Here is an 18,369-nt window from a genome sequence, read left to right as displayed (position 1 = left end):
TGCTGCGTACTGCTGGCCAAGGCTGCGACCTGTGCTGCTACATGCTCTCTAAGGCTGTGGCATACTGGCCAGGACTGCGCCTTGTGCTGCAACATATTGGCCAAGGTTGCGACATGCTGGCCAAGGCTACGGCCTTTGTTGCAGTATGTTGGCCAATGATGTGGCTTGCTGGCTAAGGCTGCGACCTGTGCTTTGTACTGCTGGCCAAGGCTTTGGCCTGTGCTGTTGGCCAAGGTTGTGGTATACTGGCCAACGTTGTGGCCTGTGCTGTAGCATGCTAGCCAAGGCTGCGGCCTGTGCTGCTGGCTAAGGCTGCGGTCTGTGTTACAGCTTGCTGGCCATGGTTATGGCAGGCTGGCTAAGACTGTGACCTGTGCTGCACGCTGCTGGCCAAGGCTGCGGCATGCTAGCCAAGGCTGCGGCCTATGCTGCTGCATGCTGGCCAGGGCTGCGGCATGCTAGCCAGGGCTGCGGCATGCTAGCCAGGGCTGCGGCCTGTGCTTCATGCTGTTGGCCAAAGTTATGGCATGCTGGCCAAGGTTGCGGCCTGTGCTGTAGTATGTTGGCCAAGGCTGTGGTATGCTGGCTAAGGCTACGACCTGTGCTGCAGCATGCTAGCCAAGGCTGTGGCATGTTGGCCAAAGCTGCGGCTTCGGCTTGCGCTGCAGTATGCTGGCCAAGGATGTGGCATGGCATGCTGCCAAGTCTGTGGCATGGCATGCTGGCCAAGGCTGTGACCTGTGCTACAGCATGCTGGCCAAGGCTGTGGCATGGCATGCTGGCCAAGGCTGTGGCGTGGCATGCTGGCCAAGGCTGCGATCTGTGCTGCAACGTGCTGGCCAAGGTTGTGTCATGCTCTGTAGCATTCTGGCCAAGGCTACCGTTGCACAACTCGTCATAGTGTTAACAATCCCCTTAAGCCTTAGGAATTTCGTTTCAACATGCACGTCAATCGTTTTCATGTCCCGAGGTGCACACTTGGGCTATATTATGTGTTTTCGGACCTCGCAGGCAATCGGTCATAGGAGGGACATGGAAGGAGGGACGAATCAGAGTGATGCAGGGATGAATCTCAATGGATCGTGGCAGCAAGGCCACTCTGTTACTTATAATACCCTGTCGTGTATTTAATTCATCTAGAAAGGATTCTACTCGCCGCTCGAGGTAGGAATTGTACTTCAAGGCGGCCCGCGCAACTCATCTTCCGCGCGGGCTTCACCAACGACATGTGCCTTTGTGGGCCGGATGGCCCCTACTGCGGGTCGGCAAGCGAGCGGCGGGCGCATGCGTCGCTTCTAGCTTAGATTTTGACTTAGAGGTGTTTTGTCATAATCTAGCGCAAGATAGCTTCGTGCCACTAGCTTTTCAACCAAGCGTGATGACCAATTGTGCGAATCAATGGTTCCTTTCGTACTAGGTTGAAGTATTATTACGACACTGTCATCTGTAGGGTAAAACTAACCTGTCTCATGGCGGTGTAAACCCAGCTCACGTTCCCTATTGGTGGGTGAACAATCCAACACTTGGTGAATTCTGCTTCACAATGATAGGAAGAGCCGACATCAAAGGATCAAAAAGCATAGTCGCTATGAACACTTGGCTGCCACAAGCCAGTTATCCATGTGGTAACTTTTCTGACACCTCTAGCTTCAAATTCTGAAGGTCTAAAGGATCGTTAGGCCACACTTTCACAGTTCGTATTCGTATTGGAAATCAAAATCAAACGAGCTTTTACCCTTATGTTCGACACGAGATTTTTGTTCTCGTTGAGCTCATTTTAGGTCACCTGTGTTATCTTTGCTTCCCCAGCCAAACTCCTCACCTGACAATGTCTTCTGCTCGGATCAGCCAGCCGAGGCTGGCCTTGGGCCCAAAAAGAGGGGCAGTTCCCCACCTTCGATTCACGGATTAAGTAAAATAACGTTAAAAGTAGTGGTATTTCACTTTTGCCGCTTCCGACTCCCACTTATCCTATACCTCTCAAGTCATTTGACAATGTCGGACTAGAGTCAAGCTCAACAGGGTCTTCTTTCCCTGTTGATTCTGCCAAGCTTGTTCCCTTGGCTATGGTTTCACTGGATAGTAGACAGGGACAGTGGGAATCTCGTTAATCCATTTATACGCGTCACTAATTAGATGACGAGGCATTTGGCTACCTTAAGAGAGTCATAGTTACTCTCGCTGTTTACCCGCGCTTAGTTGAATTTCTTCACTTTGATATTCAGAGCACTGGGCAGAAATCACAATTCGTGAGCATCCGCAGGGACCATCGCAATGCTTTGTTTTAATTAAACAGTCGGATTTCCCTTGTCCGTACTAGTTCTGAGTCGACAGTTCGCTACTTGGGGAAGGCCCAGCGAGGAACCATTCCTAGTCCGTCCCTCAGCCAACACGCAACGACCTGCTCTCGCCGCGGGAGCAGCTCCAGCAGTCTGCCGACAACCGACGAGTTCAGGATTGGGACCCCTGTGCCTAGTCCTCAGAGCCAATCCTTTTCCCGAAGTTACAGATCCATTTTGCTGACTTCCCTTGCCTACATTGTTCCATCGACCAGAGGCTGTTCACCTTGGAGACCTGATGCAATTATGAGTATGACCGGGTGTGGAAGGCACTCGGTCCTCTGGATGTTTAAGTGCTGCCAGGGGCGCATTGGATACCACGTAAAGTGCGGTGCTCTTCCAGCCGCTAGACACTTCCTTCGGCTGAGTCGTTTCCAGGGTGGGCAGGTTGTTAAACAAAAAAGATAACTCTTTCCAAGGCCCTTGCCGACGTCTCCGGACTCCTTAACGTTGCCATTAACCGCCACGTCCCTGTTCAGGAATTTTTACCCGATTCCCTTTCAAAGCACATGCTGAACATGCTCTCTATCGGGCTTCCCCCGACTCTTAGGATCGACTAACCCATGTGCAAGTGCCATTCACATGGAACCTTTCCCCTCTTCGGCCTTCAAAGTTCTCATTTGAATATTTGCTACTACTACCAAGATTCGTACCAACGGTCGCTCGTGCCCAAGGTTTCGTAGCGATCGCTGTGTTTTCCTACTCATTGGGGCCTGGCATTTGCCTCGACGGCCGGGAATGGGTCGTACGCTTAAGCTCTATCCATTTTCGGGGCTTGTTGATTCGGCAGGTGAGTTGTTACACACTCCTTAGCGGGTTTTAGGTTAGCGCGCAGTTGGGCACCGTAACCCGGCTTTCGGTTTATCTCACATTGCCAGTTCCTGTAGATGTCCCCGAATGTCCCGAGAGGGAAATCCCATTTTGTTCATTTGGGCTCACTACAGTTCAGACTCAAATGTCACGGTTTTTAATCTGATCTCGCAAAGGGCAATGCAAAATTGATAAATCACCAAAGAGTCCAAGTCCGGCAAATCGTTTTGGAAAACAGATTTTTAGAAAGAAGTGCCAAACATGGACTGTTTTTCCAGATACAGAGTCGCTACCTAAATATTTTATTTTGTGGGGAATTTAGGAAACCCTGACTCGTGCCTAAGGCCACGTGTCTGTCATCACCAAAGTTGCCTCGGCTCGGGAACTTGGGTACGATTGGGGAAGGTGACTTCGTGAGCACCCTCGCTCATCCGATCAAAGATCGGCCTCTACTAACCATGATATCGAGTTTTGAAAACATTATGTGCTCTTATTCTGGTTATTAGCCTAGATTTACTATGTGATGCGCACATCATACAAGTATAGACTGGATTGCCTAAGTTGGAACAAAGCATCGCACATCCGTTTGTTTTGAAAATGGATTGAAGTTTGCTACTCGCAAGTAGGCTAAAAGCACGGGTTTCAACGAATTATCCCAACTCAAGCAACCCAACCTTCACCCACAGGCATTCAGGCAGCTATATCACATAAGCACATAGCCTCATGGTAAGCATGCTATCATGGCAATCACTCACACACATGCAAGGATGCTAAAGCATAAATACTTATCGAGTACTCCAAGCCAAAATAGAAACTGGTTAGTAATCAATGCATGATCCTAGTTCATGTTAAGATGGCTAATGCAACACATGCAAAAATGCAACTAAGATAGGCTCGGCTATTCTAAAATGGCATATGAAATGCAACAACTAATACACGTATTCAACTCGGAATTGAAATACAATGCAGTTAGTATGATACGCCGAGCCCGGTGCATGCAATACAGATGAATGATGCAAACATGTAAGCATAAGTATGCTAATTGAAACATGCCCTAATCTAACCATCATAAGCTGGTAAATAAAAAGGAGAAAGACGTGGGGTTGGAAGACATACATCACACACACGCACACTTATTACAATTGTGCCCTCGCTCGGAGGGTCCGAATAAATAATATAGTTCGAATAAATAATTAATTACTCTAGCTAATTAAATATTACAAAACCCTAATTAATCAACAAATTAACTAGAAAAGCAAATAAATTAGCATGCAAGATAAATGGACCGCTTCAACTCTGTTCCGAATGATGAAAGGTGTATGCATGCTTGAGTCGCCTTGTCGGTAAATTCCATCGCGATGCCTCGCCTCACCCTTGTTTGCAATTGATCTTAGAAACTTGCACAAAGCTCCAGAAGGCTGAAACTCCACCTTGGGAAGGCCACCGACCAGTTATTATCATGGGAGACCACCTGCCGACCACCCTTTGTGGTGGAGACCAAAGAGGGTGGTCGGCTTGCCAGAAAATCTGGTTGGCCGACCAGTTTCCACCTCTGGTTTTTGGTTTTTCCGCAACAAAGGCAAAAGAGAGAAAAGGCAATGTATTTTCAACAAATGTGTACATGACCACTCTCCCTATCATTGCACAAGCTCTAGGGAGTGTAGTCCTCGATCCTCGTGCTATCAATCACGCATCTCGATGCATAATGGCCGAGGAGTCGAATGCACGACTCAATGGGACATGAATGCACATATAAGCAACTAAAGCCAACGACTCTATCATGGATAGTCAAGAGTGTCGGCGATCGAGAATCGAGGCATGATCCGTCACTTGGAGTACGAAACGTCCCTCGTTTCCCATGTTTGGACTAAACCCTACTCCAAACACAATGCAATACGCATGACATGCATGAATGCAACTCTAACATGCAACCTAGATGCAAATGCCACTGCATGACGCAAACATGCAAGGGATGACATGCAAACATGCTACTAGCATACAGAATGCTATGAAATAATCAATGGCATACTCAATGCAAGATGATTCTATATGGCATACGCATTGCATATGAAGACTAACAAACACAATGAAACGAACAAGGCATACACAATGCAATGATCAAATCATGCAACAACGTGAACTAAATGGCATACACAATGCAAGATGGACTTAAACCAACATGAGTGGACCTCAGCCACACCCAAATCAGTGGCCATATGATGAAAATGAGACAACCGAAATACATGCAAACATGCACGGATGAAAAAGGACCGATCCTAAGGCACAACATACAACTCTAACAAAGCATGGCAAAGGATGAAATATGGCATAGAAGGGCACATGATCCAGCTCTGAAATATGATACACAATGGTTCCGAATCATGCAAACACTTCACACGATGCATGCTAAATGGCCCGAATACCGAAACTAGTGAAGTGCGTTACACTAGAGGTACACAAAGCAATGCACAAATGGAAAAACCAACCCCAAACAGACCCTAGGCAGGTCCAAGACAGTGGGAAATTGGTCTAAAATGATGGCTCAGAATGCATTCAAATGAAGCCCATGCAATGGTCGGTAAATGAGGCATACAAGCCCGACTCTCTAATGCACTTAAAGAGTGGAAATCATGGGAATATGGCATGCATATAAGCTCTGAAATATGATGTGCAATGGCCCCAAAACATGAAAACACCTCAGTATATGCATGCGATGGACCTCAAAACTCAAAGTTAAGCATGGATATTGAACTACAGGCATGCAAAACAAACATCATTCAACCATGAGACCCAAAAACAGAGCTAAGGCAGTCCAAAATATGCACAAAATCAGTTTAAGGCATGGCCAAAATATGCTAGAAAAGGCGGCCAAAACATCATGCAAAACAAGCTAGTGAACCATGATTTGCACTACAACTATATGAAGCACATGAGAGGTCACCAAACCAACCAAAAACAGAAGTATGCCATGCCAAAATATGACCAAAAACCTACTGAAACTCAGTCAATGCATGCAAGAATGATATGTCCCTTTGAAAGGCCAATAAGAGGGTTATTCTACACATGTATAATAGACACCTAACATGTCAAAAAAAACTCTGGACAGAGGTTATGAGGGCCCTAAAACTCTCTAAAAAAGGCCTAAAATGAGGCTAGGAAGCATGCAAATGAAGGCTCCTTTGAAAGGCCATGAAGAGGATTACTCTACACATGCAAGATAGACACCTAACATGGAAAAAAAAACTCTGGACAGAGTTCATGCAGGTTATAAAACTCACAAATAATGGCCTGAAACATGCTCAAGAAGTGTGCAAATATGGGCTCCTTTGTAAGGCCAATATTGCTAGAAAACAAGACAAGGGGTGAGAGGGTCACCCCTCTCTGATTTTGATGCTCAAAAATACATAATAACCACTAAAAACCCACTGGATTTCAATGGTCAAAAGGGCCAACAAAGCTCAACACAAAGGCCCTAATGCATGGCTCAAAAAAAAGAGAAATGAAGCATGCAAGGGAGTAGATGACCCCCAACAGAAAAGAGGTCTTAAACAAACATGTTAAGAAGCTTAAAAAAAGACTTTTTTCAGTTTATGACAAAGCCCAAATATTCTTGCAAACTAGACTAAGATATGAAGCAAAACAATACAAAAAAGGGGGAAAATGAGAGTTACCCTTGTAGTCAAAAGAGCCAGCAGCTTCTGGACCAAAATAGTAAGCCTTCAACCTCTGAAAACCAGCTCCAAGGTGCTTAGAGTGATGGTGGAGGTGTTAGGATAGGAGGTGTAGTGCAATGGTGTAAGAACAATAGAGCTATGGAGCTTGGATGTAAAGAGATAGAGAGAGGTGTATGTATATGCCTTAGTCAAAATTTCTCAACCTTGGCTCATGAGGGAGAGGCTCCCTCTTATAGAAGAGGAGGTCCATAGCTTCTCTAAGAAGCTTGGAGCAAAGAGGCCAAGCTTCTAAAGGAAGCTAAACCAAAAGGGTCAAGTTTCTTGAGGAAGCTAGACCAAGCTTCTTTAAGAAGAAAAAGGGACCAAGCTTCTTTAAGAAGCCAAAACAAGAGGGTCAATCCTCAGAGGATGGGGCAAATGCCTCCCAACTGGCACAGCTGGATAGCACTCAAAGAGACAAAAAAGCAGAAAGTTGGCCAACCAGTTCAGGTGGTCGGCCGACCCCTTGCCCTGGTCGGCCGACCAGGTTCGAAAGGGTCAAGCTGAAAAGGTGGTCGGCCTATCCATATTGGTGGTCTCCCAGGTAAATGCAACTCAATGGTGGTATGAGAGACTAGAAATTGTGGCTCAAAAGTGAGGGAGACCACTTACCTGACAAGAAAACCGACCGGCGGGAGAAAAGTGGTCTCCAAGGAGAAAAGGTGGTCTCCCACCCTTGTACCACCTTCCAAACAATGAAACTAGGGTCCATGCCAAAAATGAACCCACACCGATGCAAAACGAAGGTTCGGGTGCAAAAACGAGCAGCCGGGGGCCCCGAAAACTGACTATTAAGAATCGGAAGTGGCGTGCGACCACAAAGGTGGTCTCCCGGTCCACAGTGTCCCTCTAAAGAGAGGAAACAAGGTGTGTGCCAAAAATCAAAGCAAACGAAGGTAGTTAAGCGGTCCCGAACCGAGGCGCACGGTTGACGGCTCTGAAAACTGGAAACTGGTCTCCAAACGGGAAAAGTGGCCTACGACCATGAAGCGTAGCCTACGGTCATTGAGAGATGGTCTACGAGACCCCTCCCTCCCTTCGGGAAGAGAACATAGAGAAAACAAGACCTGGTTCGTAAACCGAGGTGAAGCACAAAAAGTCCTGAAGTCCAAAGGCAAGGCTCTCAGCCGAGACTTCGTGACCTCAGAACGAGCACAACATGCGCGATCACTGAGCGCTCAATCGATGACGTCTGAGTCTTAAGGTCGGTCAAAAATGGGGTGCCTACAGTTGCCCCTCTTTGACAGAACTTAGAAGTCATGAGTGACGGGAGTGAATACCAAAGCCCAGAGACGACCCATTTTTGACAAGGCCAAAGACTTAGACAAACAGGCAAAATATAGATAAATAAATGGTTGTGCTCGCAGGCTGCCTACGTATCCCTTTGCAAGGAATCAAACCAGCGTAGTTCAGGGGCAAGATGCAAAAAAATATCCAGGAAGATTTTGATAATTGGACTTATACGCTACGCGAAGCCGGCTTGAAAATTGGACTTATACGCTTTCGCGAAGCTGGTTTGATAATTGGACTTATACGCTAAGCGAAGCCGGTTTGAAAATTCAGGATTTATGCAATGCAATGTAATGAAACAATGCAAATAATATGCAATGCATTCGGGATGATCAAACCATAAGCAGTACAAAACCATACAAATATCATGAAGAGGATGGAGATGCAAAATCAAACTCTGTCTACCATAGAAAAGGTGCCGACACCCTCAAACCACAATCCTCTCAGTGGAATAGGCGCGTACACATACAGGACTATGTGTGTGTAGACGGAACACAAGATACAAGTAATTGGGCGGCATGATATAAGTGAGGAATGATCTGCTGAGGAAAGATCGTGATCCTAAATGCTGGATGCAACACACTACACTACAATGTAATGAATGCAATGGATAAGGCGCGCGGCCAAACCGTATCTTGCCTAGACAAGACATGGACACAAACAAATCACGTCTAACACGGAAATGGTGCCGTCACCCTCAAACCACAATTCCATCAGTGGAATAGGTGCGTACACAAAATCTCATAACCATGCTTCAACGTGAAAAGTATGGGCACATGCCAAACCAAGCTTAATATGGAAAGGCGCGAGCGATAGAATGGAGGTGATCCAATGGATATGCAGTAAATGCGTGCAATATATGCTATATACAATGCAATGTGCATACTAGAATGCAATGGATGCAATGAATGGAGTGAAAAAAGCACGCGGCTAAACCATACCTTGCCTTGAAAAGGCATGGACACAAACAAACCACGTCTAGCACAGAAATGGTGCCGTCACCCTCAAACCATAATTCCCTCAATGGAATAGGCGCGTACACGTAATCACATAACCATGCTTTGACGTGAAAAGTATGGGTACATGCCAGACCAGGCTTAACATGGAATAGGTTGAGGGTGTTGCGCCCTTGATGCCTCTAATCATTGGCTTTACTTGATAGAACTCACAGGCGAGCTGCAGCTATCTTGAGGGAAACTTCAGAGGGAACCAACTACTAGATGGTTCGATTTGTCTTTTGCCCCTATACCCAAGTCAGACGAACAATTTGCACGTCAGTATCGTTATGGGTCTCCACCGGAGTTTCCTCTAGCTTCACCTCGCTCAGGCACAGTTCACAATCTTTCGGGTCCCGAAAGACATGCTTACAGTTGAACCCTTCTCAGAAGATGAAGGTCGTTCAACGGTGTAACCCGCGAGGGGATCCCGTTAATCAGCTTTCTTGTGCCTTACAAGTTTACTCACCCATTAACTCGTACACATGTCAGACTCCTTGGTCCGTGTTTCGAGACGGGCTGAATGGGGAGCTCGCAAGTCGGTGCCAGGAGGGCGCAAATGTCGAAGCACGCTTGAGGGCGAGCGCTGCCAGCCACGATCGAGGCGAAGGCGTTTCCGCGGGATTTTTGACTGCCCGGGCTTTGGCCTCTGCCCCAATCCACATCGGTCCACAACTCGAGTCGATTGGCGGACCGGCTAGTTGTCGTTCCACATCCGACCGGGGTGCATTGCCAGCTCCCATCCGCTTCCTTTTTGACAATTTCAAGAACTCTTCGACTCTTTTTTCAAAGTCCTTTTCTTCTTTCCCTTGCGGTACTTGTTTGCTATCGGTCTCGTACCCGTATTTAGCCTTGGATGGAATTTATCGCCCGATTAGGGATGCATTCCCAAACAAGCCGACTCGTAGACATCTGTAGACACCCCATTTTTGACCGTCCTTAAGACTTGGGCGCCACTGATTGATCATTCGATGGTGCAGGCTATGCAGTGCAAAGGTTCGATTTCTTCGGCAAGAGGAGAGAGTCAAATCCCAACCTTACACCCCATTTTTGGACCAAAATGATTTTGACCAAAAATATTTTAGACCTTAAAACCCTCTCTTTCAAAACATTTTTGAAAATGCTTCTACGATGTTCCAAGGCTCGCATTTTGTTAAATGTTGCGCTTTTCGGTAAACTGAGAAAGGACAAAGTGGAAATGAATGAAAGAGAGGTGAATTCTTTGGAAAAAATCTTTAAAACACCTTATTTAGGGGTTTGGAGTTGAAGAAAATTGGAGGAGAGGGAAGAAACCCAATCGGGAAAGAAGTTGGGCATGAATCGTTAAGGGAGAGTCGAGCAGCCCTCACTAAATCAGGCCTATCTATTTTCACACTTGGATTTCAGCTATGGGGCCACCACCATTGGAAAGAGGACTTCTGGGGCTTCATTTTGCACTCAAGAATCTCCTAAAGCCGAGCCTAGATGAGGGAGATATGGCTGGTTGAAGTTAGACATCAATCCGGTTGGACCGAAACTGAGAAGTCTTCACTCAAAGAGGGATATCTCTTAGCACGCATGGAATTTTGATGTTAGGCTATCACCATTGGAAAGCATACTTCTGGGGCTTCAATTTAGGCACAAGAATGACCTGCAAAGGAGTCCAGACGAAGGAGATATGTCCGTTTGAAGTTGGGCTTGGAAGCAGATTTTTGGTGGCCGGCCGACCACCACAAGTGGACGGTCGGCCACTTGGCCGACGACCATTTTTCTCATTTTTTAGCCTTGTTGGCCCCCCTTTTGGCACTTGTCGACCACTTGTTCCCTTCACCGGCCACTTGAAGTGAACGGTCAGCTAGAGGAGGCATTTTTCTCCTTTTTTAGATATTTTCTTTGCTAGCTGTTGATCATTGAAGGCCATCTCCATACACGTGTATGAAGGGATGGAAGCAAGCTTTTAGCTTGATTTTCTATATAATGGGGGCTCTCTCCCCATTTGAGGGGTTCAAAATTTTTGTGAGCAAAATTTCACACACTCTCTCTAGAATTCTCTCTCTCTTTCTATATTGTGGTTGAAAGTGAGTTTTCTTTACATTTTTGCATACAACCTCTTGACCAAATACCTTCATCTTGGAGCTGAGGTCCTTGGAGGTCCTATTTGAGGTCTAAAGTTGTTTTAGCTCAGAATTCTTGCTGTTTTGTTGCTGTGCTTCAAGGGTAAGAACTTGTCCCTTTTAAGCTTTGTTTTGGTTAAGTGCTTGGCCATCTTTTACACTATTTTGAGGCTGGTTCTAACCTCTAAAAACTGTCTTTTAAGGTTCTAAAATAGTGGTTTGAGTCTTGTTTAGTTAGGGGGGTGGTTCCCCCCTTTGCTCATTGGCTTGTAAAGCTTTTTGAGCCTTCTTTCAAAGCTTTTAAAACCCCCTTTTCTTGGCCTTTTAACCACTGAATTCCAGAAGAATTTTAGTGGTAGAAAGTTGGTTTTGTGGACCAAAATAGGAGGGGGTGGTCCCCTCACCTCATATCTTGTTTGCATGTGTAGATGACCTAGTATTTGAGCATGCTTTTCTACCTTTTTGTAGCCTAGTTCAAGCATGTTTTTGGCTTATTTTGACATGTTATAACTCTGTTTTTGGATGGTTGGAGCACCTCTTGTTTACTTCTTACACTTGTAGTGTAATTTTGCTCACTAGCCTAGCATGCCTAATGAGTTAGCCTATCATTCTAGCTTGTGTTAGCTCAACTCCAGCACATTTTTGCTACTGATTTAGCATGCCTTAACTCTGTTTTGAGTGGTCTTGGTCATATGAGACTTGTTATGCATGGTTGTAGTGCAAAGGCCTTGACTAGCTTAGTGGTTTAAGGCCCCTAACATGCTTTGCTTGAGTTGTTTGCATGTCATAGCATCATTTCACACATGATTTCAGTGCATGTAGCCTTGTCACACTCTCACATATTCCACTCTTTCATTAGTTTTGAGAGGTGTGCTTTGTGCCTTGTTTATGAGCCAGTACATGAGCATGTCTTTTTTGCTTTTCATGCTACAATTTCAGCTTGTTTTGGCCACTGTTTTGACATGTTTGAGGTCTGTCTAGGGCTGGTTTAGCCATTTGAGTTTGATATTACATGGTTCTAGTGTAAAGCTCTTCACTAGTTTTAATGCTTAAGTCCCCTAACATGTTGTACATGAGTTGTTTGCATGTTAGAGTCTTGTGTTTCATGCCATTTCAGCACTGAAATTCTACCACCTCCCACATTTCTTCATTTTTCTATTTGTTTTGAGGGTTGGTTAGTCTTAAAGTTGTGTTTAAGCTCAAGATTGAGGCTTGTGCTTAAATGGCTTTAACCCTCATTTGAGGGTTCCTCCTAGTCAAAGGCATGGTCTCTCTCATGTCTTAAGTCATCTTTTGATTGACCTCTCTCTCATTAGAAGACTTTCACATTTGGACAAATCAATTAAAGAATGGTTTGGTAACTTAAAATGTGTAAACAAGAATTGAATCAAGTAAAACATGGCCAAGATAAGCATGATTGTTTGCATTGCATTGTGTTCAATCGGACATTATATTGAACATAAGGAAGATTGGTCCATTTCATAATCAAAGTGATGAAAATGAGCCAATCTTCCTTTGTCTCCATTGCCCTTGATCATGCATGATAGGGTAGTGGTCCTAGAGTCTTGTTTTGTGCATTTATTGAATGTGTACAAGTTGGATCTTTGGCCATCATGCATTCAAAATGCTTGATTGGTGGTCTTGGATTCAATAGTGCAACTCCTTTGATGTTTTGAGATGATAAGGAGGGGCATAGTACAAACATACCCTTGGGAGACCCTCCATTTTCCTCTAGTTTGAGCTCTGTTGCAAAATGGTGACACAGTACACCAATGGCCGGCAGTGCCTCACTGATGGCTGGCACTGCTTCATCCTTGGCCGGCAGTACACATCTTTGGCCGCCAGGTGGCCGACAGCAAGCTCCCATGGCTGGCAGGCCACTGGTGCATTCCTCAGCATTGGTTTGGTAAGGTGGAGCAGAAAGTTCTTGGAGACACCATGCAAACAGAGCCTCTCAAGAGCAAACCGGTGGGCTTTTCGGGGCGAGAAACAGAATGCATGCATGTTCAACTCCTTAGAGCAGAGTTGAGGCAGCATTGTTTGAAGCTTTACTTGTTTCAATTCTCGGTCGCCGACACTCTTGACTATCCATGATAGAGTTGTTGGCTTTAGATGTCCATTTGTGCTTTCATTTCACATTGAGTCGTGCAATTCAACTCCTTGGCCATCATGCATTGAGATGCGTGATTGGTGGCACGAGGATCGAGGACTACACTCCCTAGAGCTCATGCAATGACGGGGAGAGTGATTGTGCATACATATGTTGAAAATACCTTGCTATGCCTCTCTCTTGCCCTGTGTTGAAAAAAACCAGGAACAGGAGGCAGAAACTGGTTGGCCGACCAGCTTTTCTGGCAGGTCGACCACCTCTTTTGGTCTCCACCACAAAGGGTGGTCGTCAGGTGGTCTCCAAGGCCAAGGGCTGGTCGGCAGCCTTCCCACAGCTTCCCAGGGTGAAGTTTCAGCCTTCTGGAGCCTTGTGTAGTGTTTTGAGGTCAATTGCAAACAAAGGCAAGTCGGAACATCGCGATGGATTTCCCGACAAAGCGATTCAAGCATGCATGCATTCATTGCCATCCAAGGCAGAGCTGAGGCAGTCCATTTCATGTACCTTGCATGATAGTTCTATTGCTTGCTTAGTTAAATTTGTTAATTAGTTAGTGTTGTGTAATAATTAGTTGTAGTTAGTTATTCATTTCGTTGTGTATTATTTATTCGGACCCTCCGAGGAGGGCAATGTTGTAATAAGTGTGCGTGTGTGTGATGTATGTCTTCTAACCCCATGTCTTTCTCCCCTTTTATTTACTTGCTTATGATGGTTAGTTTTAGGGCATGTTTCAATTAGCATCTATATGTTCGCATGCTTGCATTCATTCATTTGTATTGCATGCACCGGGCTCGGCGCATCATGCTAACTGCATTGTATTTCTATTCCAAGTTGAATACATGTTATCTGTTGCATTTCATATGCCATGTTTAGAATAGCCGAGCCAATCCTAGTTGCATTTTTGCATGTGTTGCATTAGCCATCTTAACATGAACTAGGATCATGCATTGATTACTAACTAGTTTCTGTTATGGCTTGGAGTACTCGGTAAGTATTTATGCTTTAGCATCCTTGCATGTGTGTGAGTGACTGCTGTGATAGCATGCTTACCATGAGGTTATGTGCTTATGTGATATAACTGCCTGAATGCCTGTGGGTGGAGGTTGGGTTGCTTGAGTTGGAATAATTCATCGAAACCCGTGTTTTAGCCTACTTGCGAGTAGTAAACTTCAATCCATTTTCAAAACAAACGGATATGCGATGCTTTGTTCCAACTTAGGCAATCTAGTCTATACTTGTTTTGTTGTGCGCATCACATAGTAATTCTAGGTTAAATAACCGGAATAAGAGCACATGTGTTTTCAAAAACTTGATATCATGGTTAGTAGAGGCCGATCTTTGATCGGGCGAGCGAGAGTGCTCACGAAGTGACCTTCCCTAATCGTGCCCAAGTTCTCGAGCCGAGGCAACTTTGGTGATGACGGACACGTGGCCTTAGGCACGAGTCAGGGTTTCCTAAATTCTCCAAAATAAAATATTTAGGTGGCGACTCTGTATCTGGCAAAGCAATCCGTGTTTGGCACTTCTTTTTAAAAAAAAATCAATTTTTCAAAACGATTTGCCGGATTTGGACTCTTTGGTGATTTATCGATCTTGCATTGCACTTTGCGAGATTAGATAGAGGACCGTGACATTGAGTCCGAACTGTAGTAAGCCCAATGAACAAAACGGGATTCCCTCTTGGGACGTTCGGGGACGTCTACTGCATTTTGTTGCATTGCATGTTGTTTGCATGTTGTTGCATTGCATTGTGTTTGCATGCCATTAGCATTGATAGGTTGATCATGTTGCATTACATTGTGTTTGCATGCCATTAACATTGATAGGTTGATCATGTTGCATTGCATTGTGTTTGGATAGAGTGTTAATCCAAACACAAGAAACGAGGGACGTTTCATACTTGAAGCGATGAAACGTGCCTCATTTCTTGGTTGTCGACCCTTTTGATCAAGCATGATAGAGGTTAAGGCCCTTATGTGTTATTTGTGCATTCATTGACATTGATTCGTGCAATCTTGGCTTCTCGGCCATCGTACATTGCGATGCTCGGTTGGTGGCCCGAGAGTCGAGAACCGCACTCCCTTGAGCTTAAGAAATGATAGGGAGGGTAGTTGTGCACACATACCTTGCAAATACACTGCTGTGCCCCTTCTTGTTCTCTATTGCAACAAATTGGAGCTTGGCAGGATTTTCTGGTCGGCAGACCAGTAAAAGTGGCTGGCCGACCACTTTTTTTGGTCTGCAGCATGTTTAGGTGGTCTACAGGTGGTCTACAACACCATTAAGTGGTCGACAGCCTTTCTGGAGGTCTCCATGTTGGAGTAGAAGCTACCTGGAAGTTTGTGCAGTGTTCTGAAATCAAATGCAAACAGAGGCAAGTTGGGGCATAGCGATGGATTTTCGAGCGAGGCGATCGAGCATGCATGCACTTCTCGCCCCGAGGCTCCTTTTAACTGTTTAGCTTAGCTAGTTAGCTATTTGGTTCTGTACTTAAGTAGTTAATGCACTTAGCTATTCATTTGCGTTATAATAACTAATTAGTTAACTAGGATTAGTTAATTAGTTTCGTTTTGTAATAATTAGTTTAATTAGCTTAGATTAGCTAGTTAGCTTATTATTCGGACCCTCCGTTGAGAGGACACAACTGTTGTAATAAGTGTGCGTGTGTGTGATGCATGTCTTCCAACCCCCATTTCTTCCTCCCTTTTACTTAACCGCTTTCGATGGTTAGTTTAGGGTCATTTTCAATTAGCATCCTTATGCTATGCATGCGTGCATCATTCACCTGTCTTACATGCACCGGGCTCGGTACATCATACAAACTGCATTGTATTTCAATACCAATTTGAATTCATGTTATCAAGTTGCATTCACATGACATCTTAAAACAGCCGAGCCTATCTTAGTTGCATTTTTGCATGTGTTGCATTAGGCATTGTTGACATAGCTAGGATCATGCATTGATTACTAACTAGCTTCTTTTTTGGCTCGGACTACACTGTGAGTGTTTATGCTTTAGCATCCTTGCATGCGTGTAAGTGTTGCCATGCTTAGCATGCTTGCCATGAGGCTATCTGCTTAAGTGTTTAACTGTCTGAATGCCTATGGATGAAGGCTTCATTGGTTGAATTAGAACAATTCTTTGAAATGTGCATTTTAAGCCCACTTGAAAAGTGGCAAATCATGTTTTCTAAGCCCACTTGAGGGTGACAAATCCGTGTCTTAGCCTACTTGAGGGTAGCAACTTCAAACCATTTTCAAACAAACAAACATGAGATGTTTTGTTTCAAGTTGAGTGATTTAGTTTATACTTGTATGCTGTGCACATCACATAGTAATGTTAGCTAATAACCAGAACAAGAACACGTGTTTTCAAAAACAACATATCATGTTAGTAGAGGCCGATCTTTGATCGGGCGAGCGGGGGTGTTCATTTCATGACCTTCCCCTCTCGTACCCAAGTTCCCAAGCCGAGGCAACTTTGGTGATGACGGACACGTGGCCTTAGGCACGAGTCAGGGTTTCCTAAATTTTCCAAAATAAAATATTTAGGTGGCGACTCTGAAATCTAGCAAAGCAGTCCATGTTTGGCACTTTTTGATTAAAATCGATTTTCCAAAACGATTTGTTAGATTTGGACTCTTTGGTGATTTATCAGTCTTACATTGCACTTTGTGAGATTAGATTCATAACCATGACAGGAGTTCGAACTGTAGTAGCTAGAACTACAATTCACGCCTTCGCGCGCGGAGCGAGTTCGGGGGGTCTACACAACCCTTTCGCCAATACATCCAACACAACTCTTTGCTGTTTATTTTAGTTTCTGACTTGGGTGTTGGGTCAGTCTTGTTGTGTTGTATTGAGTCAGTCTTTTTGTACTGAGTCAGTCGAGTCTGTCTCATTGTATCGAGTCAGTCTTGTGGTGTTAGAGTCAGGTGATTTTGGGGGGTGTTACCTCGGGCATCACTTTCTTGTTTTGTGTTTGTCTTTTACACTCTTTCTTTTGAGTCTGTTTCTGCTATGAAGCCAGTTGTGCCAGCAAATTTGAATGAAACGACAGTGCTTTTCACCTACTTTTCTATGCCTTGAAATCATTGCATTGACCAAAGTTTTTCAAAACTTTTCAAACACTGTGATGAAAACAAAGATGAAGGAATTCCTCGGGATTTGCAAAAATTTGATCAACTGAGAGAAAGAGAGGCATGCTAAGCCCTTAATGAATGAGATCATGCTTGTTAATGTGAGTACTGAGAAGGATCCTGGCTTGATCCAGATTGGTTCTACATTGTCTTCGACCCGAGCAACTAGTTGCTTTCTTAAAAGATTTCAAAAAATATTTTGTGTGGTCCTGCGAAGATATGCGTGGAATTGATTTCGAGATTATGCAGCATAGGATCGCTCTCGGCCTTAAGACTCGACTCCTTTGTTTTCAAACCTTGAACTTTGATTCAGAATGTTCAACGATCAACCAAAACATAAGGCTTGTTTGGCCAGATTAGAATCCCTTGAACTAGGGGCAAGAAAGTCAAATCAAGAAGATCCGATGCTATCAAAGGAAGGTTGCGAAGTTAGATCAAAAGCATCCCTTGAACTAGGGACAAAAGCATCCCTTGATCAAAAGCATCCTTTGTTTTCAAACCTTGAACTTTGATTCAGAATGTTCAACGATCAACCAAAACATAAGGCTTGTATGGCCGGATCAGAATCCCTTGAACTAGGGGCAAGAAAGTCAAATCAAGAAGATCCAATGTTATCAAAGGGAGCTTGCGAAGTTAGTTCAAAAGCATCCCTTGAATTAGGGGCAAATATGTCAGATGTGCTCAAAGATTCAAAAGATGGGTCATTCCGCAGACCAATGAAGACTGTCAAGAAAGCCAAATCCTAGAATCTGAAAGAAGAAAGTTTATTGCTGAAGGACAATCGAGTTCCTATCCACAACACTAGGGGCAAGTTCAGACCCGATTGGATGGACTCCTACATTATCAACGAACAACAACCATTCTCCTAGATTCAGATGGCTTC

The 18,369-nt window shown here is 44.7% G+C and overlaps 1 pseudogene; it reads right to left on the bottom strand.

The window, feature by feature from the left end:
• Positions 1–1,044: 1,044 nt before the first annotated feature.
• Positions 1,045–10,308, bottom strand: LOC145813987 (25S ribosomal RNA; annotated as a pseudogene).
• Positions 10,309–18,369: the final 8,061 nt, after the last annotated feature.

This window comes from Camellia sinensis, chromosome 15, assembly GCF_055761805.1.
Source record: "Camellia sinensis isolate YWXY chromosome 15, ASM5576180v1, whole genome shotgun sequence".
Taxonomy (NCBI): Eukaryota; Viridiplantae; Streptophyta; class Magnoliopsida; order Ericales; family Theaceae; genus Camellia; species Camellia sinensis.
Note: the sequence above shows the minus strand (reverse complement) of the source record. Positions and strands in the feature narration are given on the sequence as shown.